Here is a 15075-nt window from a genome sequence, read left to right as displayed (position 1 = left end):
TCATCTTCACTATCATTATTCTGAATTAGTTTTCTGGAAGATTGCCTATCTCCATTTCATTTAGTTTTTTTTCTGGAGTTTTATCTTGTTCCTTCATCTGGTACATAGCTCTCTGCCTTTTCATCTTGTCTATCTTTCTGTGAATGTGGTTTTTGTTCCACAGGCTGCAGGATTGTAGTTCTTCTTGCTTCTCCTGTCTGCCCTCTGGTTAGAAAAAATATTTTTAATTGCAACACTAAGCTGGCATAAAAGTAAGGAATCACAAATGAGATGAAACCAGAACTCGTTGGATGTAAATTGGTGCCAAAGCTCTTTTGAATTGTGGACTTCTGTCAAAATTTGGGGATCTTCAGCTTCTGTTTCATGGTTTTACAGAAGCAGGGAATAGAACAGAAAGCCTAGGGGTCACCCGATATAATGGGAGATCTCTTTGCATAAAGCTAGGACATCCCTAAAAAACTTTACCTGCAGTGTAAATGAATAAGAAGTGAACTCTGCAAAGAGGCTTGAGCATGGAAAGTAGCCTTGAAAGAAAAACCTTGATTGTGGATAAAGAGGAAAAAACTCTAAAAATTCAAAATTATAAAGTGAACTTTAAATGACTTTGCCACCCAAATTCATACTCAGCATGGTTCAACAACCTCAAATGGAGAATTTAATTTTAAGTGGTCTTACACTGGAAGGAGCAAATATAAACACTCTCTGGAGGAACTCTTTAAACTCAGCCCTCAAAGAATTCCCACAAATAAACTTCCAAGGAAAATGAGCAACTCTCTTCCAAGGAAAACGAGCAACTTTTGCCTCAGTAAAGACAAAATAAAACAAAACACACAAGGAAATAAGGTACTAAAATGTAGGGTCAGCAGAAAAATCACACAGCAGGGACAGATCTATAAAGACTTCATATTCTGGAATTAGCAGACAGAAAAACTAGGTTTAATACATTTGAAGAAATTTTAAAGTATTATAAATATGAGCAAGAAACAAACAGGTCTGAAACAGAATCAAGGAGATTGAGAACTGAAAAATGTAAAAACTGAAACTATAAGCCCAAGTGAATTGGTTAATGAGCAGATTAGACTCTGAAGAGAGAATCTGTAAATTGGAAAATAGTTTCAAAGAACAGCCAAGTGTAGTCTACTAACACAAAGAGCTAAAAAATGTGAAAGAGAGGGAGGTGTCAAGAGACATGGAAGACAGAGTGAGAAGTTTTTTTTAAATTTTATTTTTATATAGCAGGTTCTTATTAGTTATCTGTTTTATACATATTAGTGTATATATGTCAATCCCATCTCCCAATTCATCACACCACCACCACCACCCTGGCTTTCTCCCCTTGGTGTCCACATGTTTGTTCTCTGCATCTGTGTCTCTATTTCTGCCTTGCAAACCAGTTCATCTGTACCATTTTTCTAGATTCCACATATATGTGTTAATATACTATATTTGTTTTTCTCTTTCTGACTTAACTTCAGAGTGACACATTTTAATATATTTTGAATTTATTTACAGAAAGAGGTAATAGAGAAAATGGGGAAGAGATAAAGTTTGAAGAGATAAATACTAATAATTTTACAGAATTGTTGAAAGCTTCTATTATTTATATCTAGAAAACCTAATGAATTCCAAAAAATAAACACACACACACACACATGCACACCCCACCTAGACAGACAGTAACTATTGCAAAAGCAGCCAGAGAGGAAAAGACAGTTTGGCAGCTGATGTTTTAACAGAAAAAAAAAAAAAGGTTGAGAGAAAATAACTACCAATGTAGAATTCTATACATAGTGAAACTATCCTTCAAGAATTAGAGTAAAGTTAGACATTTCTTTACAAACAAAAACTAGGTTTATTACCAAAAATCTTCACTAAAGGAAATTATAAGGTATGTACTCCAGATGGAAAAAAATAGTTCTAGATGGAAGGTTTAAGATTCAAGAAGGAATGATGGGTAAAGATATTTGTAAATATGTAGGCAAATAGAAAATAACTGTTTAAAATATGAATAATATGGACTGCATAAAATGTCAATAATATGGAGAAGAAACAAGACAAAAATAGAATACTGAACAATAATAGCAAATGAATTGGAAAGAGGTAACTGGAGTTGAAGAATTCTAAGATATTTATATTATCTGGTAGGAAGGCAGGAAACATCTTTAGCAAGTGCTAAGTTCAATATGCATATACAGATAACTTCCACAATCACTCAACAAATAGACAAAGAACATACAGCTTCTAATAAAGTAAAGGGGAAAAGGAAAAAACTCTCAATGTGAAAGAAAGCAAGAAAGCAGTGGGGAAAAGAGACAAAAAAGCAGGAAAAAGAAATAGTACACAATAAGATATTAGGAGTAAATCTAAATATTTCAGTAAACACAATAAATGTAAATAGACAAAACTCAAAAGAAAAAAACTGTCAGACTAGATTAAAAAGGAATATGGCAATCATATGCTGTTTACCACAGGTGTATTTATAACAAAGAATAAAGAAAGATCAAAAGTCTCAGCATGGAAAAAGATATGCTAGACAAATACTAACAAACTAAACCTGAAATGTTTGTGTTAATAAAAGACAAAAAAGAACTTTAAGATCAAGTAATTGTAGAGTTAAAGAGGTACAGTATATAATGATAGAAGAAAACTACCAAGTAAATGTGAAATTCTACATCTGTATGCATATAACATATCCTAAAAACATATAAAGCAGAAATTCATAGAGCTACAGTGAAAAATAGACAAATATACCCTGTAGTGAAAGATTTTAAAAACACTTCTAGTCAACACTTCCTCTAATAAATTTTTTTAAAAATCAGTAAGCACAGTATACAAATTTTGATCTAATGGGCATATATACAACATTGTAACCAATGATTAAAGAACACAGAAACTTTCAAGCATATACGGGAAGCATTTATGAAAGCTGACCATATATCAGGCTACAAAACTCATCTCCAAAAGTTTCAAAGAACTGGTATCATACAGGTCATATTCTCTAAACACAATGCAATGGAGTTAGAAAAAAAAACAAAAGATTATTAGAAGAAAACCCATGTATTAAAAAAATTAAATATACCATGTTACTAAACAATTCATGGGTCAACAAAGAAATCAGAATAGAAATAAAATACTTATAACTGAACAATAGTGAAACTATTATGTATAAAAACTTGTAGGGACTTTTTCCTAAAAAGTTGATTTATAATTTCTAGCTCTAAATTAGTTCCTTAGAAAAGAGAAAAGACTAAAATTTAATATACTCTTCTAACACAATTATTAAAGAGATCAGCAGAAAAATGCCAAAGAGAGCAGATAGAAAGAATAAAGGTAAAAGGCAGAAACTAATGTAATAGAAAATAAATTACAATGTGAAAAAAAAACCCCAAAACTTGTTCTTTGAAAAGATTAGTAAACTGATAACTCCCTAGCAAGACTGATCAAGAAAGAAAGAGAGAAAACATAAATTCCAACATCAGAAATGAAAATCTAGACACCACTATAGATCTTAAAATACAAGAAGATATTATGGACAACTTTATTCAAATCAATTAGAACGTTCAGCAACATGGATGGACCTAGAGATTATCATACTAAGCGAAGTAACTCAGAAAGAGAAATACAAATACCATATGATATCACTTATATGTGCAATCTAAAATATGACACAAATGAATATAGCTATGAAAGAGAAACAGACTCACAGACATAGAGAACAGACTTGTGGGTGCCAAGGGGGAGGGGGGGAGGGGAGGGAAAGATTGGGAGTTTGGGATTAGCAGATGCAATCAGTATATATAGGATGCATAAACAGCAAGGTCCTACTGTGTAGCACAGGGAACTATATTCAATATTCTGTGATAAACCATAATGAAAAAGAATATATATATGTATAATTGAGTCACTTTGCTGTGCAGCAGAAATTAACACAACATTGTAAATTAACTATATTTCAATAAAATTTTTAAAAAAAGGAAAAAGGGGGCTTCCCTGGTGGTGCAGTGGTTGAGAGTCCGCCTGCCGATGCAGGGGACATGGGTTCATGCCCCGGTCTGGGAAGATCCCACATGCCGCAGAGCGGCTGGGCCCGTGAGCCATGGCCACTGAGCCTACGTGTCCGGAGCCTGTGCTCCACAACTGGAGAGGCCACAACAGTGAGAGGCCTGCATACCGCAAAAAAAAAAAAGAAAAGAAAAGAAAAAAGGAAAATTTAGAGGACAAGGTTCTTTGAAAAATATAATTTATCAAAACTGATGTAAACAGAAAATCTGAATAGTCTGTTATCTATTAAAGAAATTTAATTGGTTATTAAATACTTCCCTAGAAAGAAAACTCTAGGAATAAATGGATTTACAGGTGAATTCTTCTGAACATTTAGGGAAGAAATAATACCAATCTTTCACAAATTTTCCAGAGAAAATCAGAATAAGGAACACTTCCTAACTCTTCTTATAAGGCCAGTATCACCTTGATATTACAACCTGAAAAGGATTGCAAGAAATGAAAGGTAAAAATCAACATCTCCCATGAACATAGTTGCAAAAATCATTATCAATACATTTTATCAATTTTATCAATAAAATATGGCAACATATAAAAAAGGACCATACATTATGATATTTGGGATTTATTTTAGGAATGCAAATTTGGGTTAATATTAGAAAATCAATTGATATAATTCACAATATTAACAAAAGAGGAAGAGTTTGAGAAGGATAGGTGTTAGCTCTTCTCTAAATGTTTCACAGAATTCGCCTGTGAAGCCATCTGGTCCTGGGCTTTTGTTTGTTGGAAGATTTTTAATCACAGTCGCAATTTCAGTGCTTGTGATTGGTCTGTTCATATTTTCTATTTCTTCCTGATTCAGTCTTGGCAGGTTGTGCATTTCTAAGAATTTGTCCATTTCTTCCAGGTTGTCCATTTTATTGGCATGGAGTTGCTTGTAGTAATCTCTCATGATCTTTTGTATTTCTGCAGTGTCACTTGTTACTTCTCCTTTTTCATTTCTAATTCTATTGATTTGAGTCTTCTCCCTTTTTTTCTTGATGAGTCTGGCTAATGGTTTATCTATTTTGTTTATCTTCGCAAAGAACCAGCTTTTAGTTTTATTGATCTTTGCTATTGTTTCCTTCATTTCTTTTTCATTTATTTCTGATCTGATCTTTATGATTTCTTTCCTTCTGCTAAATTTGGGGGTTTTTGGTTCTTCTTTCTCTAATTGCTTTAGGTGCAAGGTTAGGTTGTTTATTCGAGATGCTTCCTGTTTCTTAAGGTAGGCTTGTATTGCTATAAACTTCCCTTTTAGAAATGCTTTTGCTGCATCCCATAGATTTCGGGTCACTGTGTCTCCATTGTCATTTGTTTCTAGGTATTTTTTAATCTCCTCTTTGATTTCTTCAGTGATCACTTTGTTATTAAGTAGTGTATTGTTTAGCCTCCATGTGTTTGTATTTCTTACAGATCTCTTCCTGTAATTGATATCTAGTCTCATAGCGTTGTGGTCGGAAAAGATACTTGATACAATTTCAATTTTCTTAAATTTACCAAGGCTCAGTTTGTGACCCAAGATATGATCTATCCTGGAGAATGTTCCATGAGCACTTGAGAAAAATGTGTATTCTGTTGTTTTTGGATGGAATGTCCTATAAGTATCAAATAAGTCCATCTTGTTTAATGTATCATTTAAAGCTTGTGTTTCCTTATTTATTTTCATTTTGGATGATTTGTCCATTGGTGAAAGTGGGGTGTGAAAGTCCCCTACTATGAATGTGTTACTGTCGATTTCTCCTTTTATGGCTGTTAGTATTTGCCGTATGTATTCAGGTGCTCCTATGTTGGGTGCATAAGTATTTACAATTGTTATATCTTCTTCTTGGTTCCATCCCTTGATCATTATGTAGTGTCCTTCTTTGTCTCTTCTAATATTCTTTATTTTAAAGTCTATTTTGTCTGATATGAGAATTGCTACTCCAGCTTTCTTTTGGTTTCCATTTGCATGAAATATCTTTTTCCATCCCCTTACTTTCAGTCTGTATGTGTCTCTAGGTCTGAAGTCGGTCTCTTGTAGACAGCAAATACATGGGTCTTGTTTTTGTATTCTAAGAGGCCACCAACACCTTGATACCAAAACCAGACAAGGATGTCACAAAGAAAGAAAACTACAGGCCAATATCACTGATGAACATAGATGCAAAAATCCTCAACAAAATACTAGCAAACAGAATCCAACAGCACATTAAAAGGATCATACGTCATGATCAAGTGGGGTTTATTCCAGGAATGCAAGGATTCTTCAATATATGCAAATCAATCAATGTGATAAACCATATTAACAAACTGAAGGAGAAAAACCATATGATCATCTCAATAGATGCAGAGAAAGCTTTCGACAAAATTCAACACCCATTTATGATAAAAACCCTCCAGAAACTAGGCAGAGTGGGAACTTTCCTCAACATAATAAAGGCCATATATGACAAAGCCACAGCCAACATCATCCTCAATGGTGAAAAACTGAAAGCATTTCCACTAAGATCAGGAACAAGACAAGTTTGCCCACTCTCACCACCCTTATTCAACATAGTTTTGGAAGTTTTAGCCACAGCAATCACAGACGAAAAGGAAATAAAAGGAATCCAAATTGGAAAAGAAGAAGTAAAGCTGTCACTGTTTGCAGATGACATGATACTATACATAGAGAATCCTAAAGATGCTACCAGAAAACTACTAGAGCTAATCAATGAATTTGGTAAAGTAGCAGGATACAAAATTAATGCACAGAAATCTCTGGCATTCCTATACACCAATGATGAAAAATCTGAAAGAGAAATCAGGAAAACACTCCCATTTACCACTGCAACAGAAAGAATAAAATATCTAGGAATAAACCTACCTAAGCAGACAAAAGACCTGTATGCAGAAAATTATAAGACTCTGATGAAAGAAATTAAAGATGATACAAATAGATGGAGAGATATACCATGTTCTTGGATTGGAAGAATAAACATTGTGAAAATGACCCTACTACCCAAAGCAATCTACAGATTCAATGCAATCCCTATCAAACTACCACTGGTATTTTTCACAGAACTAGAACAAAAAATTTCACAATTTGTATGGAAACACAAAAGACCCCGAATAGCCAAAGCAATCTTGAGAATGAAAAACGGAGCAGAGGAATCAGGCTCCCTGACTTCAGACTATACTACAAAGCTGCAGTAATCAAGACAGTATGGTACTGGCACAAAAACAGAAAGATAGATCAATGGAACAGGATAGAAAGCCCAGAGGTAAACCCACGCACGTATGGTCACCTTATCTTTGATAAAGGAGGCAGGAATGTACAGTGGAGAAAGGACAGCCTCTTCAATAAGTGGTGCTGGGAAAATTGGACAGGTACATGTAAAAGTATGAGATTAGATCACTCCCTAACACCATACACAAAAATGAGCTCAAAATGGATTAAAGACCTAAATGTAAGGCCAGAAACTATCAAACTCTTAGAGGAAAACATAGGCAGAACACTCTATGACATAAATCACAGCAAGATCCTTTTTGACCTACCTCCTCGAGAAATGGAAATAAAAACAAAAATAAACAAATGGGACCTAATGAAACTTCAAAGCTTTTGCACAGCAAAAGAAACCATAAACAGGACCAAAAGACAACACTGAGAACTGGAGAAAATATTTGCACATGAAGCAACTGACAAAGGATTAATCTCCAAAATTTACAAGCAGCTCATGCAGCTCAATAACAAAAAAACAAACAACCCAATCCAAAAATGGGCAGAAGACCTAAATAGACATTTCTCCAAAGAAGATATACAGACTGCCAACAAACACATGAAAGAATGCTCAACATCATTAATCATTAGAGAAATGCAAATCAAAACTACAATGAGATATCATCTCACACCAGTCAGAATGGCCATCATCAGAAAATCTAGAAACGATAAATGCTGGAGAGGGTGTGGAGAAAAAGGAACCCTCTTGCACTGTTGGTGGGAATGTAAATTGATACAGCTACTGTGGAGAACAGTATGGAGGTTCCTTAAAAAACTACAAATAAAACTACCATATGACCCAGCAATCCCACTACTGGGCATATACCCTGAGAATACCATAATTCAAAAAGAGTCATGTGCCAAAATATTAATTGCAGCTCTATTTACAATAGCCCAGAGATGGAAACAACCTAAGTGTCCATCATCGGATGACTGGATAAAGAAGATGTGGCACATATATACAATGGAATATTACTCAGCCATAAAAAGAAACGAAATTGAGCTATTTGTAATGAGGTGGATAGACCTAGAGTCTGTCATACAGAGTGAAGTAAGTCAGAAAGAGAAAGACAAATACCATATGCTAACACATATATATGGAATTTAAGGAAAAAAATGTCATGAAGAACCTAGGGGTAAGACAGGAATAAAGACACAGACCTATTAGAGAATGGACTTGAGGATATGGGGAGGCGGAAGGGTAAGCTGTGACAAAGCGAGAGAGTGGCATGGACATATATACACTACCAAATGTAAAATAGATAGCTAGTGGGAAGCAGCTGCATAGCACAGGGAGATCAGCTTGGTGCTTTATGACCGCCTGGAGGGGTGGGATACGGAGGGTGGGAGGGAGGGAGACGCAAGAGGGAAGAGATATGGGAACATATGTATATGTATAACTGATTCACTTTGTTATAAAGGAGAAACTAACACACCATTGTAAAGCAATTATACTCCAGTAAAGATGTAAAATAAAATAAAATAAAATAAAAAAGAGGGAAAAATCATATGATCACCTTGATAGATTCAGAAAATGCATTTGACAAAATTCAACATTCATTTATGATAAAAATCTCATGTGAAACTATAAACAGAAGGGAACATAATTAAACTGTTAAGGAATATCTACAAAAAAAATCTCCAGCAAACATCATGCTTAAATGTTGCTATTACAGAATTGTTTACTAAGCTGTTATTACTGATATTATATTATCAATATAACATTTTGAAAACTTTCTGCCTGAGATTACGAACAAGACAAGGATGTCTGCTATCACGTCTCTTCAAAATTGTACTGGAGGTTCTACCAAGTGCAATGAGGCAAGAAAAAGAAATGAAAGGCATAAGAACTGGAATGGAAGAAATGAAACTTTCTTTATTCACAAATGAGATGAATGTGTGCCTAGATAATCCAAAAATAACCTATAGACAACCTGCTAGAATTAATAAGTGAATTTAGCTATGTCATTGTATACAAAGTTAATAGTAAAAATCTATTTTATTTTTATGTACCAGAAAAAAGTAGGAAATGGAATTCTTTTTTTTTAGAAAATGGAATTTTAAAAGACAATTTACAATAGTAAACTGTAAGAAATATCAGTACCTAGGAATAAATCTCACAATATATGTGCAAGGTTTCTCTGGTGAAAAGTATAAAATAATACTGAGAAAAATGTTAAAGTCCAAAAAAGAGGGAGGAATAAACCATGTTCATGGATTGAAAGATTTAATATTACAAAAACGTCAATTTCCCCAAATTAATCTATAAATTCATCATAATGTGTCAAAATCTGTATGCGTGTATGTGTGTGTGCATTTGTATATTTGGTGAACATAGGGAAGTTGATTCTAAAATTCATACAGAAATGCAAAAAATCTAAAATATTTAAAATAATATCAAGAAAAACTAAGCTGGAAGACTTTCACTACCAGGTAACAAGACCAATCAAAAAGCCATAGTGGTTAAAACAGCGTGGTAGATACACAAGCAGATTAATGGGACAGATTAGAGAGTCTATTAACTGATCCACAAATATTCTGTCACCTGATTTATGATAAAGGCAACACTATAACATAGTATACGAACAGCCCTTTTTTTCAATAAATGTTGTTAGGTTGATTGGTTATCCCCGGGTAAAAAATTGTATTTGCTCCACTAGCTCACACACACAAATCAAATCCAGAAGGATTACAAATCTAAATGTGAAAAGCAAAAAAGTAAAGAAGAAGAAGAAGAAAACATTCAAGAACACTTTCATGACCTTGGAGTAGGCAATGGTCTCTTAAATAGTACACAAACAGCACTAACTATAAAGGAAAAATGATAAATCAAATCATGTTAACATTAGAAATGTTGTTCATCCAAAGGTACCATCAGGAGAGTGAAAATGAAATCCACAAAGTGAGTTAGCCCACAAAGTACTCATACTTAGAATATAGACAAAACTCCTATAAATCATTAAGATAAAGACAAAAATCTCAATTAATAAATGGACAAAATACTTGGTGAACAGAAACTTTAGAAAGAGGAATCCAAATCACCAATAAATACATGAAAAGCTGCTCAACTTCATTAGTCATCAGAGAAATGCAAATTAAAACCATAATGAGAATAAATTTGGACCCCTACTTCACCCATACACAAAAATGAACTCAAAATAAATCACAGGCCTAAGTGTAAGTTAAAACTATAAAACTCTTAGAAGAAAACATGGGCATAAATCTTCATGACCTGAGTCAAAAAATGATTTCTTAGAGGTGATAAAAGAGAAGACTAAATTGTGCTTTACCAAGATTAAAAACTTTGTGTTTCAAAGGACACCATCAAGAAGGTAAAAGATAATTCTCAGAATGGGAGTAAATTTTTGCAAATCATAAATCTAATAAAGGACTTATATCCAGAATATATAAAGAACTCACAACTCATTAATAATAATAAAGACAAATAGCCCAATTAAAAGTGAGCAAAGGATTTAAACAGACATTTCTCCAAAGAAGATATATAAATGGCCAATAAGCACAGGAAAAGATGTTCAACATCATTAGTCATTTGGGAAATGCAAATTGAAATCACAATGAGATACAACTTCACACACACCAGAATAATAATTGTAAAAATTAAAAAAATAAAAATAGACAATAAAAAGTACTGGGACTCTCCAACACTGCTGGTGGGAATGTAAAATGAAAATGAAACAGCAATCATGCAAAAAAATGTCTGGCAGTTCCCAAGTAGTTACCATATGATTCAGCAATTTTACTCCTAGATATCTATCCAAGAGAAATGAAAACATATATCCACACAAAACTTGTACATGGATGTTCATAGCAGCATTATTAATAACAAACAAAAAGTGGGGGGAAAATCCCACATGTTCATCAACTGATAAATGGATAAATTCAACTTAGTATGTCCATACAATGGACTATTACTTGGCAATAAAAAGGAATAGAGTACTGACATATACTACAGCATGGATGAACACTGCAAACATTATGCTAAGTGAAAGAAGCTAGTCATAATTGACTACATATTTTCGGATTCCACTTATATGGAATGTCCAGAATAAGCAGATTTTTAGGGAAAAAAGTAGATCAGTACTGCCTAGGACTGAGGTAGGAGGGACAGGAAGTGGAGGGGGATTAGAGAGTAACTGGTAAAGGGCACAAAATTTCTTTTGGGGATGATGAAAATGTTCTGAAATTAGATTATGGTGATAGGTGCAAAACTCTAAAAAACAGACTAAAAACGATTGAATTGTACACTTGAAATAGATGACTTTATTTATTTTTTTAAGTGAAAGCAAGTTTATTTAGAGAGACACACATTCCATAGGCAGAATACAAAATGCCGTCTGTCTCAGAGGCGAGAGCGGCTGCTAGATGAACTTTACTGTATGTAAATTGTATCTCAATAAAGTCATTCAAAACTAACATACAATGAGATACAACTTCACTCCTACCAGAATTTTAAAATGAGAAAAGACAAAATATCAATTAGTAGCAAGGGCGGGGACCACCCGGAACCCTCTTACATTGCTAGTGGGAATGTAGGTTGGTAAAATCACTTTGGAAAATTGTTAGGCAGAATCTCCTAAAGTTGAACATACAGCTACTCTATGATTTGGCAATTCTACTCCAGAATACATTTCCAAAAGACATGTATCAGAATGTTTTTAACCACACCATTCATAGTAGGCCCAAACTAGAAACTACAGGATGCTCATGAACAGGAGAATGGATAAATGAATTGTGGTATATTCACACAATGCTGCAATGAGAATGAGTGAGCTACAATTACACATAACAGTGTGAATACATCTCACAAGTATAATGCTGAGTGAAGAAGCCAGACCTCAAAGAGTAAACCCTATATGATTTCATTTAAATGAATTTCAGAAACAGGTGACATAGACTGGTATCTAGATGGGTTAGAAAGAGTTGGGTCAGTGCTTATCCCTAGAGGGTAGTGACTGACAGGGGGCACAAGGGGATTTTGAGGATGCTATTAACGTTCTCCTTCTTGATCTTGATTAGATGGGTGTGTTCAGTATGTGACAATCCAGTGGATTATTAACTTAAGATATATGTACTTTTCTAATGTATATTATACAGCAATAAAAAAGTTATAAAAAATACCAAATACAAAAACAGCAAAAAATGTAAAGAGTTTAGGAATAAATTTAACAGAGATGGGTTAGCCTTTTATGGATAGATCATAAAACTTAACTGAAAGACATTAACAAAGACCTAAACAAATGGAAAGATAGACCACGTTCTTGGATAGGAAGACCAATATCATCGTGATGTCAGTTCTCCCAAAGTAGGTATGTAAATTCAATATAATTCCAATGAAAATCCCAACAGTACTTTTAAAAAGACTTTTAAAAAATTTTTAACAAGCTGATTCTCAAGTTTATATGAAAGAGCAAAAAAGTCAAGAATAGCTAAGACGCTCTGATTTTAAAAACCTCAACAAACCAGATGGTGGACTCATCATGCCAAATATCAGGGTTTATCACAGCAATATGATAAACACAGTGTGATATTAGCATAGCGATGAAATAGAATAGAGAGCTCAGAAATCAAGTCTCACATATGTACATGCTTGACTTATGACAGACCAGACATTGCAGAGCTGCAGTACTAGGACAATTGGTTATCCATATGGAAAAAAATGAAATTAGTTTCCTACCTTACACAGTACAAAAAGAAATCAATTCCAGATGGAATAAAGGCTTAAATATAAAAGCAAAAACTATAAAAAGATTAGAAGATAATATAGGAGAATATCTTTATGACCTCAGGGTAGGGAAAGATTTCCTGAATAAGATAAAATAAGTGCAAACCATAAAGGCAAAGACTGATAAATTTAACTGCATTAAAATTAAGAAGTTTTAGTTCCTTTGCCTATTTAAAATTAGGTTTTTTTTTATTATTGAATCGTGATAGTTCTTTATATATTCTAGATACAAGTTCTTTGTCAAATACATGATTTGCGCAAATTTTCTCCCACGTTCGCTTTCTTGATGGTGTTCTATGAAGCACAGAAAGTTTGAATTTTGATTATGTTCAGTTTACCTATTTTTTCTTTTGTCATCTGTACTTTTGGTGTCATATCTAAGAAATCATTTTTAATCCAAGGTTATGAAGACATATACACATCTTCTGAGAGTTTTATAGTTTTAGCTCTTATGTTTAGGTCTTTGATCCATTTTGAGTTAATTTTTGCATATGGTGTAATACAGGAGACAAACGTCATTCTTTTGCATGTGAAAATTTATTATTTAAAAATACATATTGCCCAATTTAAAAAATAAGCACAGGATTTGAATAGGCATTTCTCCAAAGAAAATACACGAATGGCCAATACGTACTTGAAAAGATGCTCAACATCATTAGTCATTAGGGAAATGCAAATCAAAACCACAGTGAGATACCACTTCACACCCACTAGGATGGGTATGATCAAAAAGACAGACTATAACAAGTGGTAGAGAGGATGTAGAGAAATCAGAATGTATATTGATACATTGTTGGTGGTAAAATGGTGCAGACACTTTGAAAAACAGTTTGGCAGTTCCTCAAATGAATAAACATAAGAGTTAACCTATGACCCCCAAATTCCACTCCTAGGTACATACCCAACAGAACTGAAAATATGTTCACACAAAAATTTGCACATGATAAACTGTAGGGTAACGGATGGAAACTAAATTTTTGTGAGCATGCTGTAGTGTATGCAGAAGTAGAAATATAATTTTGGCCACATGAAACTTATACAATGTTACAAACCAATGTTACCTCAAAAAAATAAATTAAAAAAATTTGTACATGAATGTTCATAGTAGCATTATTATAACAGCTATAGAGTGAAAACAACACAGATATCTGTCACTTCCTGATGGACAGAAAAACAAAATGTGGTACATCTACACAACGGAATATTATTGGGCCTTGAAAAGGAATGAAGAACTGATACGTGCTACAACGTGGCTGAGCCTTGAACACATTATGCTTAGTGAAATAAGCCAGTCACAAAATATTACATATTGTATGATCCATTTATGTAAAATGTCCAGAAGAGGCAAATCTACAGAGATGGAAAGTAGATTAACGGTTCTAGGGATTATGGGGAGAGAAGAATGGGAGTGACTGCTAAGGGGTACGGAATTTCTTTTGGAGGTGATAAAAATGTTCTTCAGTTAGATTGTGGTTGCACAACAGTGTAAGTACACTAAAAACTATTGAATTGTTAACTCTGAAAGGGCAAAATTTATGGTATGTGAATTATATCTCAATAATAATAAATATATATTAGGTGGGTAAACTGTTTTCAAAATTAAAGATTTATTAACCCCAAATCAAGACATGATTACCTCTAGTGTGTGTATTAGGGGGAGGGGGTTATTACTACATGGAATGGGGGTGGGCAGTTCTAATGTACTGGTAATGTTTCATTTCTTAATGTGGATGATGTGTACATGATGTTCCTTTTTATGATTCTATAAACTATACACACATCTCTTGTGCACTTCTGTATATGTGATATATGTCACAATAAATAAAAATAATAAAGTGAGGGAGTTGGATTAGATGATCTCCGAGGGTCCTCTTTGCCCAGATGGCCTCCAGCTCTGGGGAAGTGATAGAGGAGTAGAGGCAGTTCTTAAACATAGATGTGATAGTGCTCCAGAAATGGGGAGCGGTCATGAACCTGCCCTGGTGTGGACACTTAAGTGGAGAGGTTTCCCAGGCTGACCCTGAGCGTGGTCTCTGGGGATCTCAGG

The sequence above is a fragment of the Delphinapterus leucas genome, chromosome 2 (assembly GCF_059928025.1).
Source record: "Delphinapterus leucas isolate spDelLeu-1000000601 "Yukka" chromosome 2, BTC_Dleu_Yukka2, whole genome shotgun sequence".
Lineage (NCBI taxonomy): Eukaryota > Metazoa > Chordata > Mammalia > Artiodactyla > Monodontidae > Delphinapterus > Delphinapterus leucas.
This window is presented reverse-complemented; position numbering follows the sequence as displayed.